The sequence below is a fragment of the Armigeres subalbatus genome, chromosome 2 (genome assembly GCF_024139115.2).
Source record: "Armigeres subalbatus isolate Guangzhou_Male chromosome 2, GZ_Asu_2, whole genome shotgun sequence".
Classification (NCBI taxonomy): domain Eukaryota; kingdom Metazoa; phylum Arthropoda; class Insecta; order Diptera; family Culicidae; genus Armigeres; species Armigeres subalbatus.
Genome location: NC_085140.1, coordinates 375,993,899 through 376,013,858, shown reverse-complemented (window position 1 = coordinate 376,013,858; position 19,960 = coordinate 375,993,899). Strand labels below are relative to the sequence as shown.

General features: G+C 38.2%; 1 protein-coding gene across 7 annotated transcripts in view; it reads left to right on the top strand.

Moving 5' to 3' along the window:
* Positions 1-19,960, top strand: part of LOC134213115 (polypeptide N-acetylgalactosaminyltransferase 5) — a 261,161-nt gene that overhangs the window by 45,446 nt on the left and 195,755 nt on the right. For 6 of the 7 annotated variants that reach the window (XM_062691728.1, XM_062691733.1, XM_062691731.1 and 3 more), the window contains one exon: positions 1,620-1,652. The exons of the other annotated variant lie outside the window; for it this stretch is intronic. The gene's annotated coding sequence lies outside the window, so the exon portion shown is untranslated. The remainder of the gene's footprint in view (positions 1-1,619; positions 1,653-19,960) is intronic. 7 annotated transcript variants of the gene reach the window in all.

The window sequence follows — 19,960 nt, the reverse complement described above, 5'->3', positions numbered from 1 at the left end:
TCGATTTTTTCTATGAATTAAATATGTATCTTGCAAAGGTGGATAAGTTCACTGCATGAAGCTGGAAGACCTCGTTTCACCCCAATGTCCCTTATTTTTGATGCCTTCCGGAAGACCTTGACTTTTTGGACAATTATGAAACAATAATTTTATTATGGAGGTAAATGAGCAATATTTTAGTTTCTTAGGTCGTGCTGTGGGCAAAAAGAACTTCACTCGATTTCCTGGAAAATTCTAGATCAGACTAATAATGTTACGTTCGCGTTATGAACATTTGTTTTCCCGTTGTGCATTGCATAGCCAGCGGGGAATTTCCGGACGTCGCTACGCCACAGCAGCCCAGTTTCAAAGTCCACGCGAATGTGCCAGTAATGGACCCCTTATCGACTGAAATTTACTTCTGTCGCTCCGCTAGAGCGAGCCTTTTGATAAATTGTAGTTCTGCTGCACAGGATAGCCTATTATGGTCACCTCCGGGTCCATAATACGCAATATCGAGTTTGTCTGTATACGATACGTATTATGGGATCCCATTTGATTTACATATTTAATTTAATAATGTTCCTTGTGCGTATTATGGACCCCACCTTGTGTACTAGTAATGAACCCTTCAGTGTATTTACATTTACAAATAAGTTTATATAACTTAACTCTTGTTTCCCAGTTCATAACAATTGTATGGAACTGCAGTCCTGATATATGAAGCAACTTCATCCGACGGATATTTGCAGGGAATCATCGATTCCAGCGTTTAATTCGGGGTTTTGTTCAGGGGGTCCATTATAGGCACGGGGTCATTACTGCCTAGAAATGAGATGTGAAGTAAGGATCAAGACGTAAAATGTACTTACGGAGAAATGGAAAGCGAAAAGTGAGAAACGAGATGTGGGAAGTGAGAGAGTAGTCAGAGAAAAGGATAAATATATGAAATGTGAGAAGGGAATATGAAAATTAAATGGCAATTTTTGTATTCTGCTCACCTAGCTCTTCGTTAAAGGTAGACAGACAGACAAAATGCAGTGGCCACATTGTCCTTGTGCTAGTCAATAACATTAGGGATGGAGTCAATATGGTTATAGAGCTCTATCCATTTTTTCGAAAGAAATCCATTTTGTTTTCCTTTGTTGCATTATTTACTGAACCACGGCAGCCATATTCGGCCCTTTATCTTGAATTCTCACAAGAAAATGTTTGCGTAAATCCACTAGTGAAACAACATCATCACCATAGTTTAAAAATCTTGATTTCCTATTTTCCCCTACCGTAATATTAAATTCCCTATTCTCGATTAAGGACCTGAAACTGCAACAGCTGTTCCTAGAACTCCCACCTGCTCGCGAATGTCAGTTTTTTCACGATTGTAGAAAAACTTGAAAAAAAATTGATAAAAATTTTGGTGTTTTCAAAATTGCTCGACTTTTATTACAATCATTATATAAAACTCATACAACCCAACATGTTTAAAAAAAGTCCGTTAAAACTACTAACTACATATTTCAGCAGAGATATTACTAGTTTATAGTTTCATCATTACATTATTATCTAATAAAAATTCACATAACACTTTTTTATATACTTGAATGATTAATGGTTAAATTTCTTTTTTGTTTGTTTCACAGGTTTCAATGACAACCTAAAATAATTCGAATTAGGTAAGTAGTATTTTCTTCATATTTGCGAGAACATTGAGCTTAAAACACAATACAGGAGGAGGGGAAAACCTTCGATGAATAGGATTTTTTCTTGGCTATCTGGCTTAGCTATCGTCAAATGGGGTTTCTTGCAACACTTTCACTTTCATTGTGTTACAAATGAAGCAGTCGAAAAAGAGATATACCCCACTCTATATCCTAATGGGCACGCGTGGAATGCGTTATGCAGCTAACTTCACCGAAATAGCGATTGTATTGATTCAGTGGAACGAAAAACATTCTTGTTGCAAGTTACCTCTCATGTGGGGTAACTTGCAACACACGCTCAGACTTCAAATATTTGCAGCAATTGTTTAAGAAAAAAGTTGCGAAACAAATAAGGGACCACGCCACTCAAAAATAAGCACACCCATGCTCTTTTTACGGTTTTCGCAACATTTTTCAATAACATATGAATAGGGTAATATTCCTAAACTAGGGTAATGTTTCTAAACCATTCTCTCTCATGAAATGGTAACACCATTGCAGGCTATTTCAGTTTTGTTCTTTAATACTTATTCTTTTGAAATGTGGAAGTCTTGAGCTTTGAGTACTTCCCGTCCGAAATTAACTTTTTAAGCATGTAGCTTGAAAATGATGCGTTATTATGTGCTATTCTGAACGTCATAACTTGCTTTCACATACTAAAGTTTGATAAACTTGATGTACAGATTGAAGAAAATTACGGAAAGCCTAGTAAAATGCATCTGAATGGGATCAAGCCAAATTGTTGCAAATTACCCCATCGTTGCAAGTTAACCCATTTGACTATACCTAATTCTATACTGATATGTTTGGTGTGTTTTACGTATTCAGCTAGATGACGTAAGTTCAGCACCTTGTGCTAGTAGTAATATTTTATCTAGGCTTTTGCGAGTGAAAGTGAAGGCAAAATGTGAAGGAAATGAAAAATATTTTCTCCGGGTTCCGTATCGCACAATGTGCTAATTATAAATGACGATCCCTTTCAACGGTTGTAAAAAATTAACTCCAATTCTCTACTGTTTACCACATAGTGCTATAGGTTCTACTATGAGTGCAGTCTAGCGAAAGTGAGGTGTGGCATACCTGTACCTGTACCCGACCAATATGAACCTGCCGTGGTTGGAATTTGTTACATAGTGTAGAACGACATACACACAGAATCTACTTTGTTACTCTCCCGCGTACGTAACTCGCAAATCTGTAGGCTGCTGTTCACCACCAGCTCTGGTCGCAGCTGATATAATATTCATCTCAACCAAGACAAGTCCTGTGCAACAATTCGACCCATGTGCATCGCACAAGGTCTGACCACTGGACTGGCACTGCACGACCAGTTCCAGCAGTAGTGAAAGAGAAAAGAATACCTGCTGGAGGTGAGCCATTTGAGTCGAGGCACACAATAGCGGACCGCCAGATGAAGTGTAGTGTTAATTAAAATTCTACCGCGTGGACGAACATTCGCGGCATTAAGCGTATGGCTGCTGCAGTTCAAGTTCTGCCTCAATAGTGAAAACTTGTACGTGATCTGCTTTGACGTACGAAAGCGTCCTCCGATTCAAATGTCGAGGGTTGATTAAAGCGGAATCGCCTTATGATTGTGAGTAACGTTATCTGTAGATTACAAAACAAAAAAAACGTTCGGTAAAATTTCACTCGAGAGTCACGCTCATATGGTAAAAAATTTAATGCAGCTGCGGATAAGAGTAGACAAAGAAAAGATATGCTACTTTCTTCGAGCTGTTGTTCAAATGGTCGCCTCTAGAAAAAAAAACAAATTTTCTAATTGCTGTTCATCGAATGTTTCCCTGTTACTGCAGCACGTAATCAGTCCAATGCTATAAACAACCATTACGAATCTCAATTTGACAAGACATTCTATTTTGTCGGCCTAATTTGTAGTCAAACGGCAGTCATCCATTCGCTTTGCGTTACCACTCATTTCGTTGATCCTGTCCGGAATGTTTCTGACGAGGGTATTGCTCCAATTATTCATACGATGACTGTTTTTCTTACACTGTTCAATTCAATTATCTAAAGAGATAGCTACATTTGTCGTGTTTTGTGGTATGACGAATAAACACAACACCCTAGTAACATGACGCATAACGGTATAATAGAAGAATCGAAAAAGCTTTATTGATTGAATCTAAGCTCCTTTGCGGCTGGTGCTCTAGGAAATGCGATATGGCTGTGCTAACACGCTTCCACTCACTAACTGTTGTTCGTGCCGTCATAGCGTACCAGACATGTACGTATAGAACTCAGTAAAGCCAAAAGGATTTAGCTTTTATTCGACGTTGCGTTCGACATGCGATCTCATCCTTCCCTATTTTGTGTACCGACGCACTATGAGTGTGTCAGTTGATCAAAAATACATGGTTTTTATTTTGTAAAAAAGAATGCTTTATGAGGTGTTTGAATCTCGCTTTAAAGGCTGTGATTCTATACTAAAGTATTTAAGCAAATAAGACTCGTATTTTTGTTTTTTTTAGCAAATAGGGTGATAGATCATATCTCAGATTCTTCTAGTACACACTAGAAGTGTGCGCCGCCAACATTTTTGCATCGGCGCGCACCGTTCAAAATCTCTCACTCCAATTCAAATTTGAAGTCTGCAAATTTTCCATATAAATTGCGGAGAACCATCTCATTGAAACATACAGATTTCAACTTACTATTATTGATTTTTTCCCGTAAATTACTAATGATTACCTTTAAAAATCTATAAAATATTACGTTGAATTGGTATGAAAATTTGGAACAATTTTCCTTGGAAGTTCTGCAGAATTTATGGGCACATTCTGGAAAGTTTCCCGAGGAAGCTCCAGAAATTTTCTAATATGTCCAATATAACATTTAATAAAAATATCCGACCCGTAACGCTGGGTAGACACCTTTACGTGGTAAGATCTACCACGGTTACATTGCCAGCTACAGGCAAATCCTGACCCAACGAATACTTTCCCCATTATCCAACTCCGTGGTATTTATGAGGGTGTCGCTAAGTCGGTGGCCTCTCGTTAAGTAAGTACCACATCAACACTTCCTTCCTCTCCCTAGTTACGGTGAAGATGGGCGTGGCCAGGAGTAGTAGTCTTCATGCTTTTGTTATTTTTGTTTAAGACTGGAATCAAGGACCACTCCCTTTGTGGATTTCTGATAGCATTCTAGATAAGGATCTCAAAAGTAAAACATGAGTATCACTAGTGTCCAATCTACGAATTGCACCGTAATAATGCTAATGCTAATTATTTAATAAACTATAACATTTAATAAAAATATCCATGCAAATTTCGAACAAATAATTTGCTATAGAAATTCCAAAGGTTTTCTCGTTGAAATTCAAAGAACTTCCTATCATTTAGTTGAGAATCATTCTGCAGAAATCCATTAGGCCAAAGGCCATAAGTTCGAACAAACCATTTGGTTGGAAATGACATTTGGCCGATATGGTCGTTTGACAGAAAGGCCATTTGGGCAAACGGGTCGACATTTTTGGCCATCAGCAAACAACATTATCGGCCCTCCCCAGTAACATTTGAGTTGTATTCTGGGTTTATTGAAGTCTTGTAGAGCAAAAAAATCATTCATTTATTTAGTTAACATCTGAACAGATAACACTGAATCAACAATTTGACGCCACAATGCACGGTTCGAGGCCGCATCTCTCCATCCTCGGATTCGCCCCACGCTCGCCAAGTCCTTTTGCATCTGGTCTGCCCATCTCGCTCGCTGCGCTCCACGCCGTCTCGTACCTGCCGGATCGGAAGCGAACACCATCTTTACAGGGTTGCTGTCCGGCATTCTTGCAACATGTCCTGCCCATCGTACCCTTCCGGCTTTTTTTTTCCGGACTTTTCTTTAGGAATTCCACTGAATATTCCTTCAGGAATCCAGTGAAAAAAAAACTTCAGAAATTCTTTCGGATATTCCTTTAGAAAATCCGTCTATAATTTCCCCGGGAATTTCTTTGGAATTTCATTCCAAATTTACTTTAAAAATCCATTCAGAAAGTCATTAAGAATTTCCTGAAAAAAATTTCGATGGAATTCCTAAATTAATTTCCAAAATAATTCCTAAAAAAAATTCTGAAGCGATTATTTAAAAAAAATCTGTGGAAACTCCTAAATAAGTTTTTGAACGGATTCGTAGTGGCATTTTCGATGGGATTCCCAAAAGAAATTTTCGAAGGCATATTTAAATGAATTTCTGGGAAAATATCCGGAGGAATCCTTCAGGAATTCTTTCTGATTTTTCTAGGAATTAATTCGGGAATTACATTACAAATTTATTAGAAAACTCCTAGAGTTTTTAAAGAAATTCCTTGAGGGAATGGATCCGGAGGATTTCCAGAAATAATTTCCGAAGTTTTTTTTTTAGAATATCTAAAGGTACTTCAGTAGGAAATCCGAAAGAAAATTCCGAAAGTATTTCCAAAGGTTTCCTTCAGAGTATTTTCAGATTTATAAGATATTCTAAAAAATTCCGGAGGCTTTTCCAGGTTATTACTTAACAGTCTCCAGACGATAAAGTAAAATTAAAAGTTCGTAATGTTTGAAACTGCCTAAAGTCAGCCAAGAAAGAATTTAAGCATTCTATGTTATTAAATCTTCATAGTTTCAAAATTATGGTGACAGTCCCCTTCAGTGATAACAACCATTTAACTGTTTATTCGCTTATCTGATTAACCAGCTTTTATAATGGCAACCACTTCTATAATTATCGATTTCGCATCCAAAAGTCACTAAAGTCACTATTTTTCGGAAAATGGTCACTAAAGTCACTATTTCACAGAATATATTTTCGGAAAAGTGTTTCAGCGCTATTTTCGAAGTTTTTTTTCAGAGGACAGTAGCACTCATAAATCTAGTGCAGACTGTTATGGGCAGCAAAATAGAATTTCCATGAAGAATTAGAAATTAGAAAATGTTTACTTCTAAGAGTGCTCATTCATTTTTCTTTTGTGGAAAACTCTTACACTGATTTCTTTATTGGCAATGTCCTATTTTTTGAGGAAAATTTTTAATTTTTTAGGGGGAGTTTTTATTTTAGTCAAGCTGATCAGCATGATGCTCAATGCTCACTCACGAAAATGTTCAGTGATGAATCGCTTTTCGGCAAAGAAAAACAGCCTGATAACTGAAAACCATTTTTCGCACACTCAGATTGCCGCGAAAAGTTGGTTGGCTCGATATCTTTCCTATATCCTATCTATTCCTATCTTTCTATCCTTTTCGTGCCATCGCCAGTGAAAACGGTAGAACATACTCTAATGCCTACATGCAGGTAGCGTGGTGGTTAGGGTGGTTCAAAAAATCGATTTTGCTCCACAGTGCTCATCTGATTCTTCACCATGTTCTGAGTGTCCTCTGAAAATTTGAGCTCATTTGGATTAAAACTGATTTAGCACAAGCCGTTTCAAGTTTGCATGCAAATTAGTATGGGGAAATTTATTTTTTCATTATACTGTTAATGACGCTTCCCCATTAAGTGCAGGTTAAAGAAAACCTACATAGCTAAAAGGAATACTCAACAGCTTTCACTCAGTGAAAACCGCATCTCAATTAATCGTTCCAATAATTAGTAATCGAATTTAATCTATACCGTGGTTTTCTGGAGCTAATTGCATAACTCATCGACAGGCAACATTGCTGCTCGTGGCGCGAAAGATATCACACACAAATTCAGGCTACTATGTTGCACTGCACATTTCAGTGATGCCCTCAAAGAAGTTTAACGATCACGACTAAAGATTCGCAACCTGTCTTAAAATCGATTACTAATGATTGGGACGATTAATCAACATGCGGTTTTCGTTGGGTGAAAGCTGTTGAGTATCCCTTTTAGCTATGTAGGTTTTCTTTTAACCTGCGCTTAATGGGGAAACGTCATTAACAGTATAATGAAAAAAAAAATTCCCCATACTAATTTGCATGCAAACTTGAAACGGCTTGTGCTAAATCAGTTTTAATCCAAATGAGCTCAAATTTTCAGAGGACACTCAGAACATGGTAAAGAATCAGATGAGCACTGTGGAGCAAAATCGATTTTTTTAACCACCCTAGTGGTGGTGTTACTAGAGTGACCGCATCACTGCGGTGTTATTGTTAATGTTCTAGGTTCAAATCCTGCCGCAGATATAGGGTATCCAATCATGGTTTGAACCAAATGGCGGGTTTCAGATGAACCGTCAAAATAAAGTTGATTTATTTCATTAAAGGGATATGTTACACACTTAGCTCATTTTACAGTATTCGGTCAATTTTACCGAAATCTCAACCGCTGAACTGTTCGGTAAATTAATTTACAGATTTTTTGTAATTTTTTCCATTGCTCAACTGTCAAAATCACCGAAAATCAGTAAAATAATTTACCGAACAGTTCAGCGGTTGAGATTTCGGTAAAATTTTACCGAAGTCGGCGATTTATTTTGTGTAGAACTGCGATTTCTAGTTTGTATTGAAGCTTAGTTCATTATCTTTCTAAAAACATCCTGATTGCACATATTTATGCTTAGTTTCATTGAAAAACCTAATAATTACACAACTTTGATTCGTACCATGGTTTGAACTACACTGTTCATGGTTTGAACTAAATTCGTACCATGGTTTGAACAGCAGCTGCCAGCAGTTCCTGAATATAATACTAATCACATGCGTGAAACGCTGAGGAAAACTGTAGAAAAGCAAATTTGTTTTACTATTCATCTTCTCGCATTCGATTAGTAACTCAAAACGTGTGAAAATCGTCTAAATTATCGATATGAAAATCGCGATTTTTTCATATTGGAAATGTAAACAAAACGCTCCAGCTAGGCGCATGCAGCGCTCCTAGCAAACAGCAGCAGAACATGAATGCATTCACAAGTTCAAAGCATGGTACGAATTTAGTTCAAACCATGATCAGTTTTTACCTTGTAAGGGAGAACGGTCCAAAATGCACCCCTGGGGCAAAATGGCCTCACTCATAAAATCACTCATATAATCTGTTGTAGTACATTTATGAACGAATATTACCATTACAATTCATAATTCACGGTGCTCCCCTGAGCGTTATTAACAAAAAAAATTCTCCATCAAAACTAATACCCGGAGCTGAATTCTGGGGCTACACTGCATCTCTGGAAGAAATTTGAAAAAAATCGTAGGGTCCGTTTTGGAGTTACGCCCTTTTTAAGACGTAACTGTAAGATATCGAAGAAAATCAATATAATATCTCGTCTTACGCATATTTCTCAACTTCCTTTGAATTGTCAGCAGTAAAAGTACACCCGATTCTTTTTTTACACGGAGGATGCGTTTCGCGTAAAAAAAGTTTTAAGTTAAAAATTTGAAAATCCATGTCTTCTTCTTCTTCTTATTGGCATTACATCCCCACACTGGGACAGAGCCGCCTCGCAGCTAAGTGTTCATTAAGCACTTCCACAGTTATTAACTGCGAGATTTCTAAGCCAAGTTACCATTTTTGCATTCGTGTCCATGTGTCCGTGAAAATCCATGTAAAAAAAGTTTTATGATTTCTCGACGAATCATGTAAAATGGAGCAACTTTGCAAAAATGTTGTATGGGATTTTTTTTACACGGCCGTGTAAAAACAGGGTTGGTACGCAAGCAAAACGATCATGGTAACTAAGATTCCTTAGATTAGGAACTATGCAAAAACATACGAGCATGCTTGATTTCTATTCGTTAGATGCCCACGTGTTCCATTACTAGCCGAAAAATGAGTAGCATGCCGTCGCTTGAATTTGTTTTCCTAGGATACAAGTTGCTAAGTTAGGTCAGTGCTCTTGAACAGTGTGCAGTGTTCAGAACGTTTTGAACACGAACACGCGTTCTCGTGTTCAGATGCATCTCTGATGTTATTAATAGTGGTACAATTACCCTATGTGAATGACATCTGTGGTTTTTGTTTAAAGGTTTTGAAGCATTTTCAAAATGTTTGCAACTCCTTATATAAACCTTCACCTGGATTCTATGTCGCAATTGATAAGTTCGTTGTCTCCTGGGAAAGTTAGGATCTTCCGAAGACCTCCAAATATCATATCCCAAAGTTTCATTTAAAATGTTTTTTTAATACATTCGGCCATGGCCAGGGATGGCACAAAGAGTATATATCGACATATACGGAGAAGTTGTATAAAACCCATCTCTTGCGAGCTGAAATTTATTGCAAAAAGAAGATATGTGTGCATTTGATATTGTCCATTTAATTTAAACATAAATAAAAAGGGTTAATCATACGTAGTTGGCTAGAATTGAATGTAGACTTAAGATGAGGCTAAACTTTTTTTTTTTTTTTGTGTCTTTATTAAGGAGACTTTCAGCCCGAGGCTGGCTCGTCTCCGGTGAGGCTAAACTTATTTTTAAATGTTCTTAGACAAATCTCATATTACTTATCGTCATAGTCAACAATTTTGTATAGAATTCTAAGCTATAACAAATAAAAATCTTTTTTTTTATCACTGACGATGCCTTAGAAGTTGAGAAATATGTATTTGATGATATGTTATACACAGAATTCTGTTTTTCACACGATTTTGTTTCGGTTGGATTTTTGATAGAGTGACTTTAATTTATGACCAAAATCCATGCAACATGTTCCTAAAACCGCTAATAATGCAGAAAAAAGTCAGATGATTATTTATATACGATAATCATTTTAGATGGGGATACAACTTAGAAAATTTAGAACGTGTTGAAACAGAATCCTGTGAATTCCTTCGATATATATCAGTTACGTATTAAAAAGGGCGTAGCTCCAAAACGGGCCCTACGATTTTTTTCAAATTTCGGCCAGAGATGCAGTATAGCCCCAGAATTCAGCTCCGGGTATTAGTTTTGATGGAGAATTTTTTTTGTTAATAACGGTCAGGGGAGCACCGTGAATTAGTTATCCATCATTGAGCTCCATTGGATAAATTTAGCAAAATCCCTCCATATTCACTCAAATTTTACGATTTGCTATTCTTCCACCACATCCGTAAGATTGTAGTTCAATCCATTAAGAAAAAACAAACAACCATGCGTTCACCATCATTTTACATGCAATTGAGTCATTTTAGACCACCATTCGGGCGTTTTGCCCCAGGCCTATTTTTAAAACATTTTTTAAATGCGTTAGAAAGTCATGAAAACCTTATTGTTTTGAATAGGATATCATTGTGAGTTTGTGGGTTTGTAAGTTTTGCACCTATACGTTGAAATGGTTGGGTATTTCTGTTTATATGGGCAAAAACATGGAAAAAGCTTAAGGGGTGCATTTTGGACCGTTCTCCCCTATAAATGTTACTATTTTAACTATTTAAAACTGGTTTTCAATTGTATGATGACGTCAATCGATTACTCCTGTGTCAAAAAATGCGTCCTTTATGAGCTTTTGAAATTATGCCACTGGTGGGGGGGATTTGGCGCAAATTCAGGACGTTTTTAAATCGCTTTATTTTATTACTTAAACAATATGTACGAATGTTTTAATAAACTCTATCACTTCCAGTATACCTAAATATGACGTTCATACTGTTTTAGGTTCATTTCCTACCAATGAGATGGTAATTTCTACTGATTTCAAAATGGTTCAAACCATGATACGCTTTTCACTAGTTCAAACCATGATTGGATACCCTACAATTTTTATGTTTGTTCGACGATAAATCTATCAAAATTTTCGTTTATCTTTCAAGACTTGGTCTAGAGAATAGAGTGGTCAATAATGATCCTCGCCGAAAACAACGAAAAAGGTTATCCCTAAACCCGAGAACGTTTGCCTACTTTGGTCTAATCGCAATGAAAAGTAGAAACACTGAGCTTTAGCTGCATTACATGACAACGCCGTTGTCAAGCGAGGTTCTACACGCCAGAAAGAATATTGAGCGATGATACGGTGTAGATGACGAAACGAATTCGTTTTAAAATATTAAACCTGCCTTGCGATCCTTCGAAGGCGAGTCTAATCTCTTTTCCATCCCCATCCCAAAAGAACAGGCTTTGCAAAAACGAACTGTGGACCAAGTACAGGAGGTTATGGAGAAAAAAAGTTGTTTGATTACAGGTTAAGTACTCATTTTTGCAAACGGGTATGTTTACTGTTCTTACACTGTACTGCAGAGTGTCTAAGAATTATGCCTACAGATTTTGACAGTTTGCTTCTACAGAGCAAAAACAGACAATAATTGACTGAATCAGTAGCTCTATGGGCATAACAACTCAGCAGGTTGTAACAGATGTATATTCTGGGAATACTGGGAGTCATTTCATGTACAACAAAATTGGTTAGTTTTTGTGAATGCTTTTTACTTTTTTTCCGAGCAAAAAGGAATTGCCTTCTCACTCACTGGATTTGAAATGAATTTATCATACGGTATTCCATCTTGAAAACAATAGCCAGCAGAAAACCAAATACATTACCGAGACAATTGAAATCATGTCACAGCCGTCAAAAATGTCTAAAAAGCATCCGTACAGAAATGTGCGGCCATCGTGATTTTTTTTCGACACGGTCGAAGCCGTATAACTCAGAATACAGGAGTCATTTTGAAGTGAATAAATTCAGTTTGGTTCAAGTAATCTTATTAAAATAACATGCAACGCATGCTGGTTTAATTTGCTCCAAAAAATAATTAGAAGCCTACCTTGTTGTACGGATAATTTGCAGACACCCTGTACAACAATATTAAAAAAAATAAAAAATACTTTAATTTTGATATCACTTCTTGGTCACTATGTTCATTATTTTGGTCACCAAAGTGGCTATTATTTATCTCCAAAACCGCTACCAGCCCTTACTTTGCCAAAGAAGTCGGAAAACATTATGTGATAAATTGACTTCTTCTAATTACAGAATGGGACGTCAAAATTGCTGTGTATTTTTTTAAAGATGTTTAATTTTAATACACATACCTAGTTAAGTTTGCCATTTTAAGATGTTTATATGAGATATTGCGAATAAAAGAATCGGCTGCCGGTAGGACTTGAACCCATACTATTCCATTAAGTACATGGACGTATTGATAAGAAAATTATTTTGAGCTTTTTAGTGGAATGTCTTCACTTGTCATAAGACAAGTTTATACAATCCCATTGAATTCCACCACTTAATTGTGGAATTCAATGGACGTATTACCAATTGGTCGGGGTTCAGCCAAATCGCACTAAGCAGCTTTTTGACTGACTTGTAGTATTTTGTTCGCAAAAATAAAACGGACATAATTCCAATTTCATAATTCATAATTCAATTTATACGTACATTTGTTGTAGGATATCCACATTTATGAGATTGAGGGATATCCGATACGATTTGTGATCAATTAAATCTGAAAACCGAATATTTGAGTAGAAAAATGGGTAATTTTTTGTTGGCGCTCAGTGCGATTTGGCAGAACCCCGGCCAATTATACAACAGCTGCTTTTGCGAGAAGTTGTTCCATAACCAGCTAATAACGATGGGATATCCGTCAATTCCCCGTATCCATCGAATCTGCTTTGGCAACATTTCACACCCTTTCTCTCTACCCAACTATGTATATCAGAAGTCGGTTGAGTTTGAATCACAAATATGTGCTTCTATTGCTGTGTATGCATATTGAAACAACAGTCACACGAAGAGGACATTTCAGTCAGGGGCGATTCTCCAACCTCAGAAAGATTATGGATTTTATATAAAGAAATGAATGGAGTAAGGTTATTTCAGCTAGTGCAACCGAGTCCGAATCCGAACCAAATCATTAACCTTCCTAGTGCATTGGGGTCCATTTCGACCCAAGCACACCCAAAACACCGCTGTAACTCTGTAACGCAACGAGATAAAAATCTGAAAAATTCTGACTTTTCCTAACTTTCGGAAATAAGGATTCCCTGAGAAAATCAGCTTCCAGCGACATCTAGGAGAGGCGCCACAAAAAAAGTGACACATTGTGCATTGGGGTCCATTTGGACCCAAGATTTCATCTCGATCACAAAAGCTCAAATTTCAACCGATTTTCGATCTTTAGGCACCAAACGAAAGCTGTAGGTTCCAATAACAAGGCCACGGGGTGATTCATCCAAATTGACCACTCTAGTCCCCGGGGAACCTGTGCTAAAGAGGTACTGTTTGAGCTTCTCAATTTGGCACCAAATTATCGAGTTTCGTGTTATGAAACATAAAATTGCTTGCAAATATGTGCTCTGATGATCCCAACTGTATTTGCTATATTGTATATGCCATTTCTGGGCAAATTTATCCCTCGAGCGGTCATTGGAAAGCCCTCTGGAAGATCCGGAACTTCCGTAAAATTGGCCAATTCTAAAAGTTCATCCCAGAGCTTCGCGATTTTTTGATAACCATTAATTCTGGCAAATTGTGGGGGCTATCAATAGTTAAAACCCTCTGTGACCTACAAATGTCCCAGAAACGGTCCTCCGGAAGATCCGGAACATCCGTAAAACGACCAATTCCAAAAGTTTATCCTAGAGCTCCGCGATTTTTTCGTAATGATTCATTCTGGCGAATTGTGGGTGCAATCAATAGTTAAAGACTTCTGTGACCCCCAAATGTCTCAGAAACGGTCCTCCGGAAGATCTGGAACATCCGTAGAACGGCCAATTCTAAAAGTTTATCCCAGAGCTTCGCGATTTTTTGATAACCATTCATTCTGGCAAATTGTGGGTGCAATAAACAGTTAATGTCTTCTGTAACTCCAAAATGTGGGGCCCTCCTTAGCCGTGTGGTAAGACGCGCGGCTACAAAGCAAGACCATGCTGAGGGTGGCTGGGTTCGATTCCCGGTGCCGGTCTAGGCAATTTTCAGATTGGAAATTGTCTCGACTTCCCTGGGCATAAAAGTATCATCGTGCTAGCCTCATGATATACAAATGCAAAAATGGTAACCTGGCTTAGAAACCTCGCGGTTAATAACTGTGGAAGTGCTTAATGAACACTAAGCTGCGGTGCGGCTCTGTCCCAGTGTTGGGATGTAATGCCAAGAAGAAGAAGAAGAAGAACTCCAAAATGTCCCAGAAACGGTCCTCCGGAAGATCCGGAACATCCGTAAAATGGCCAATTCCAAAAGTTCTTCCTAGAGTTTCGGGATTTTTTCAAAACCATTCATTCTGGAAAATTGTGGGTGCAATCAATAGTAAACGTCTTCTATGACCTCCAAATGCCCCAGAAATGGTTCTTCGGAAGATCTGGAACATCCGTAAAATGGCCAATTCCAAAATTTTATCCCAGAGCTTCGTGATTTTTTCGTAAGCATCCATTCTGACAAATTGTACGTGCAATAAATAGTGAAAGTCTTCTAAATGTCTCAGAAACGGTCCTTCGGAAGATCTGGAACATCCGTAAAAATGGACAATTCCAAAAGTTCGTCCCAGAGCTTTGTATTTTTTTCATAATAATATATTCTGGTGAATTATGGATGCAATCAATAATGAAAATCTTCTGTGACCTCCAAAATGCCTCAAAAACGGTCCTTCAGAAGATCCGGAAAAGTTCAACCCAGAACATAGCATTTTTTTCGTAACCATCCATTCTGAAGAATTGTGGGTGCAATCAATAGTGAAAGTCTTCTGTGGTCTACAAATGTCTTAGAAACAATCCTTCGAAAGATCTGAAACATCTGAAAAGTGGACAATTCCAAAACTTCAGCACAGTGATTTTTTTCGTAACCTTTCATTCTGGCATATTAATAGGGAAAGTCTTCTGTGACCTCCAAGTTCTTAAGAAACGGTCCTCCGGAAGATTCAGTTCATTCGTAAAAGTGCTCAATTCCAAAATAATATCTCAGAGCATCGCAATTTTTTCGTAATCACCTATCCTGGCGAATTGTGTTTGCAATCAATAATAAAAGTTTTCGGTACTGTACGGTAATGGTACTCCGGCAGATCCGGAACATCCGTGAATGTGGCCAATTCGAAAAAGAATTCACGGGGGAACTTCCGAACACTTAGTTGAGAATTTCTGGAGGAACTTCCGGAAGAAGTTCGGTGGAGCTCCCGGAGCAGCTCCCCGAGAAATTACTTGATGAACTTCTGGATAGATTTGCGGAAGAACTCTCAGAGTTCTCATAAGAACTTCTAGAGGAATGCCTTTAGGAACTTTCCGAGGGATTACTTGATGAACTTCCGAAGGGATTACCGGAGGAACTTCTAAACAAACTTCCGGAGGAAGTTCTTGAATAACTTCCAGAGGAGCTTCTGGAGAGACTTCGGAGGAATTCAACGAGGAACGCCACCACGCCGCCGTCGCTGGCTAATGATGATCTGTTACGCTAACTGTTGGACTTGGCGTCTTTCACGGATGTTCCGGATTTTATGAAGGAATTTTTATTATTGATAAGAAAATTATTTTGAGCTATCAGTGGAATGTCATTACTTGTCATCGGACGATTGATTTGATTCCACTATGTGTTTTGCAGATACGATTTCCAACACAGACTCTCTAAGAATTATCGAAATTTAATTTTTACATACATTCTCGGCTACTTCGACATAAAACATTACTTTTAACCAACCACTGCTGAACAAATTACGCCGAATTAGGGCCTCTCAACCGAATGATGGCTGTTTACAACAAACACTGCGAAACTATTGACTTAACAATGTCTCGGCATAACAACAGACAATATTTTCAAAGAACAAACATTACAAATTCAGCAATATAAATTCAAAATCAAAATTATACATCACTTTACTAAAAAAAACTATTATATAATCATACTATAGCATTACAAAAACAAACATGTATATGTATATGTGCTAGTTCACGTTGGTTGACGAAATAAAATAAATAAACTAATGGGGGATCAAGTGTCCTCATATTGAGGGAATAACTTCAAATCCAAATATTCTAAAACTTTGATGGAATGTTGACATTGTCATCAGTACAGATCATTAAGCATAGTTATGGCTTTGTGCTGTGAAAAAACGAAAGCATTTCGTCATTGTTATGAAAAGTTGTTCAAATTTTGCGTGGCCAGTAAACAAATCTTTGGGAAAGTCAAAACACACAAACCGGCCTGCAGAATGAATAAGGTTTGTCAATCCAGAAAACAACTCACCACATAAAGGTTATTTGTCTAGAGGATCAGTACTTAAAAATACGCTAGAACAAAACTACTTTAGTTCTCGATAAAACAGGGGGTGATCAAGTCTCCCCGGGGATCAAGTCTCTCCACCTTCCCCTATTGATTGCACAATCACTTCTCCGCTATGGATGTTTTCGAAATAAAATGTGGAGCTCTGGGAGAAACTTCTAGAATTCATACTTTTAGCGGATGTCCCAAATTTCCCGGAGAACCGGAGCCGTTAACAATGTGCATGTTAATGTCTGAAAAATCGAATGTGATTAACTTTTGGTAGGTCACAGAGGACTTTCACTATTTACTCCACATATAATTCACCATTACTACGTGAATGCTAACAAAAGTGCTCAAGTCTGGGATCAAATTTTAGGATTAACCTATTTTACGGATGTTCGGGCTTCTTGAGGACCGTATTGTGGTCATTTCGGGCCACAATAGACTTTCACTATTGATTGCATAATCCATTCGATGATACGAATGTTTTGGATTTCCCGGAGGGCCGTTTGTGGTCATCTCAGAAGACTTAAACAACTTGTTGCGTACACAATTTGCCCGTATGGATGGTTACAAATAAAATAGCAATGCTCTGGAATGATTTTGTGGTTCTGCTCCTTTCGGGAGCATTTCCGGGTCGCAGAATACTTGCACAATTGATTGCACAGGCGATTCGGTTATGAATGAATTGCGAAGCTCTGAGATGTATTTTTGAAATTGGCCACTTTTACGTATGGTCCGGATCTTTCGGATGACCGTTTCGGGAGCTTTTTGGGATTACTGAAAACTTTCACTACTGATTGCATCCATTATTCGTCAGGATGGATGATAACGAAATAATGCAAATCTCTGGGATTACCTTTTGGAATTGACCATTTTCACGGATGTTCCAAAAAAATCACGCAGTTCTGGGATCAACTTTTAGAAATGGCCATTTTACAGATATTCCGGATCTTCCGAAGGACCGTTTCTGGGACATTTTGGGGTCACAGAAGTCTTTAACTGTTTGTTGCACCCACAATTTGCCAGAATGAATGGTTGTCAAAAAATCGCGAAGCTCTGGGATAAAATTTTGGAATTGGCCATTTTACGGATCTTCCGGATCTTCCGTAGAACCATTTCTGGGGTGTTTGGAGGTCACAGAAGACATTCACTATTGATTGCACCCACAATTTGCCAGAATTAATGGTTACGAAAAAATCGTGGAGCTCTGGGATTAACTTTTAGAATTGACCACTTTAACGGATGTTCCGGATCTTCCGGAGAACTGTTTCTGGGACAATCAGGGGTCACAGAAGACTTTAACTGTTTGTTGTACCCACAATTTGTCAGAATGAATGGTTATCAAAAAATCGCTAAGTACTAGGATAAACTTTCGGATTTGGCTGTTCTACGGATGTTCCGGATCTTCCGGAGAACCGATTTCTGAGACATTTGGAGGCCACAGAAGGCTCTAACTATTGATTGCCCCCACAATCTGCCAGAATGGAAGGTTATCAAAAAATCGCGAAGCTCTGGGATGAACTTTTAGTATTGGCCACTTTTACGGATGTCTCGGATCTTCCGGAGGACCGTTTCTGGGACATTTGGAGGTCACAGAAGACTTTACCTATTGATTGCACCCACAATTTGCCAGAATGAATCATTACGAAAAAATCGCGGAGCTCTGGGATCAACTTTTAGAATTGGCTTTCACGAATGTTCCGGATCTTCCGGAGGACCGTTTCTGGGACATTTGTAGGTCACAGAGGGCTTTAACTATTGATTGCACCCACAATTTGCCAGAATGAATCATTACGAAAAAATCGCGGAGCTCTAGGATAAACTTTTGGAATTGGCCGTTTACGGATGTTTCGGATCTTCCGGAGGACCGTTTCTGGGACATTTGTAGGTCACAGAGGGCTTTAACTATTGACAGCCCCCACAATTTGCCAGAATGAATCATTACGAAAAAAATCGCGGAGCTCTAGGATAAACTTTTGGAATTGGCCGTTTTACGGATGTTCCGGATCTTCCGGAGGACCGTTTCTGGGACATTTGTAGGTCACAGAGGGCTTAAACTATTGATTGCACCCACAATTTGCCAGAATGAATCATTACGAAAAAAAATCGCGGAGCTCTAGGGAACACTTTTGGAATTGGCCGTTTTACGGATGTTCCGGATCTTCCGGAGGACCGTTTCTGGGACATTTGTAGGTCACAGAGGGCTTAAACTATTGATTGCACCCACAATTTGCCAGAATGAATCATTACGAAAAAATCGCGGAGCTCTAGGATAAACTTTTGGAATTGGCCGTTTTACGAATGTTCCGGATCTTCCGGAGGACCGTTTCTGGGACATTTGTAGGTCACAGAAGGCTTTAACTATTGATAGCCCCCACAATTTGCCAGAATTAATGGTTATCAAAAAATCGCGAAGCTCTGGGATGAACTTTTAGAATTGGCCAATTTTACGGAAGTTCCGGATCTTCCAGAGGGCTTTCCGATGACCGCTCGAGGGATAAATTTGCCCAGAAATGGCATATACAATATAGCAAATACAGTTGGGATCATCAGAGCACATATTTGCAAGCAATTTTATGTTTCATAACACGAAACTCGATAATTTGGTGCCAAATTGAGAAGCTCAAACAGTACCTCTTTAGCACAGGTTCCCCGGGGACTAGAGTGGTCAATTTGGATGAATCACCCCGTGGGCTTGTTATTGGAACCTACAGCTTTCGTTTGGTGCCTAAAGATCGAAAATCGGTTGAAATTTGAGTTTTTGTGATCGAGATGAAATCTTGGGTCCAAGTACATAGTTATTAGCTTTCTGGTGCACCAACGTAAAAAGCGACTTAACTATATTTGTTATTTTTTTCTGCACGAGAAAAAAAACTATGTTTTATATTGATTATTTTTCCTCGCGTTCGATGAATATGAAACAATCACGATTATTAATTATCGCGGACAGTTAAAAGATAAATTAACAATAGCTCTACCGGAGCGATTGATTGTCTGCCCTTACGTTGGGTGAACAATGACACAACAAAATACGTCGTAACTGATCTTTACTTTGTTCTCGCGTCAACATTAACATACTAGTTACTTGGATTACATCACTTACCAAGGTGAATCCTGATCTAAGTAATGACACTTCCTCTCCCTACTTACAATACTCCTTCCCGTAACAACCGTAGAGATGCAGACGATTCGTCGGTTTCTAAAACAACGGTTGTTACAACAAAATT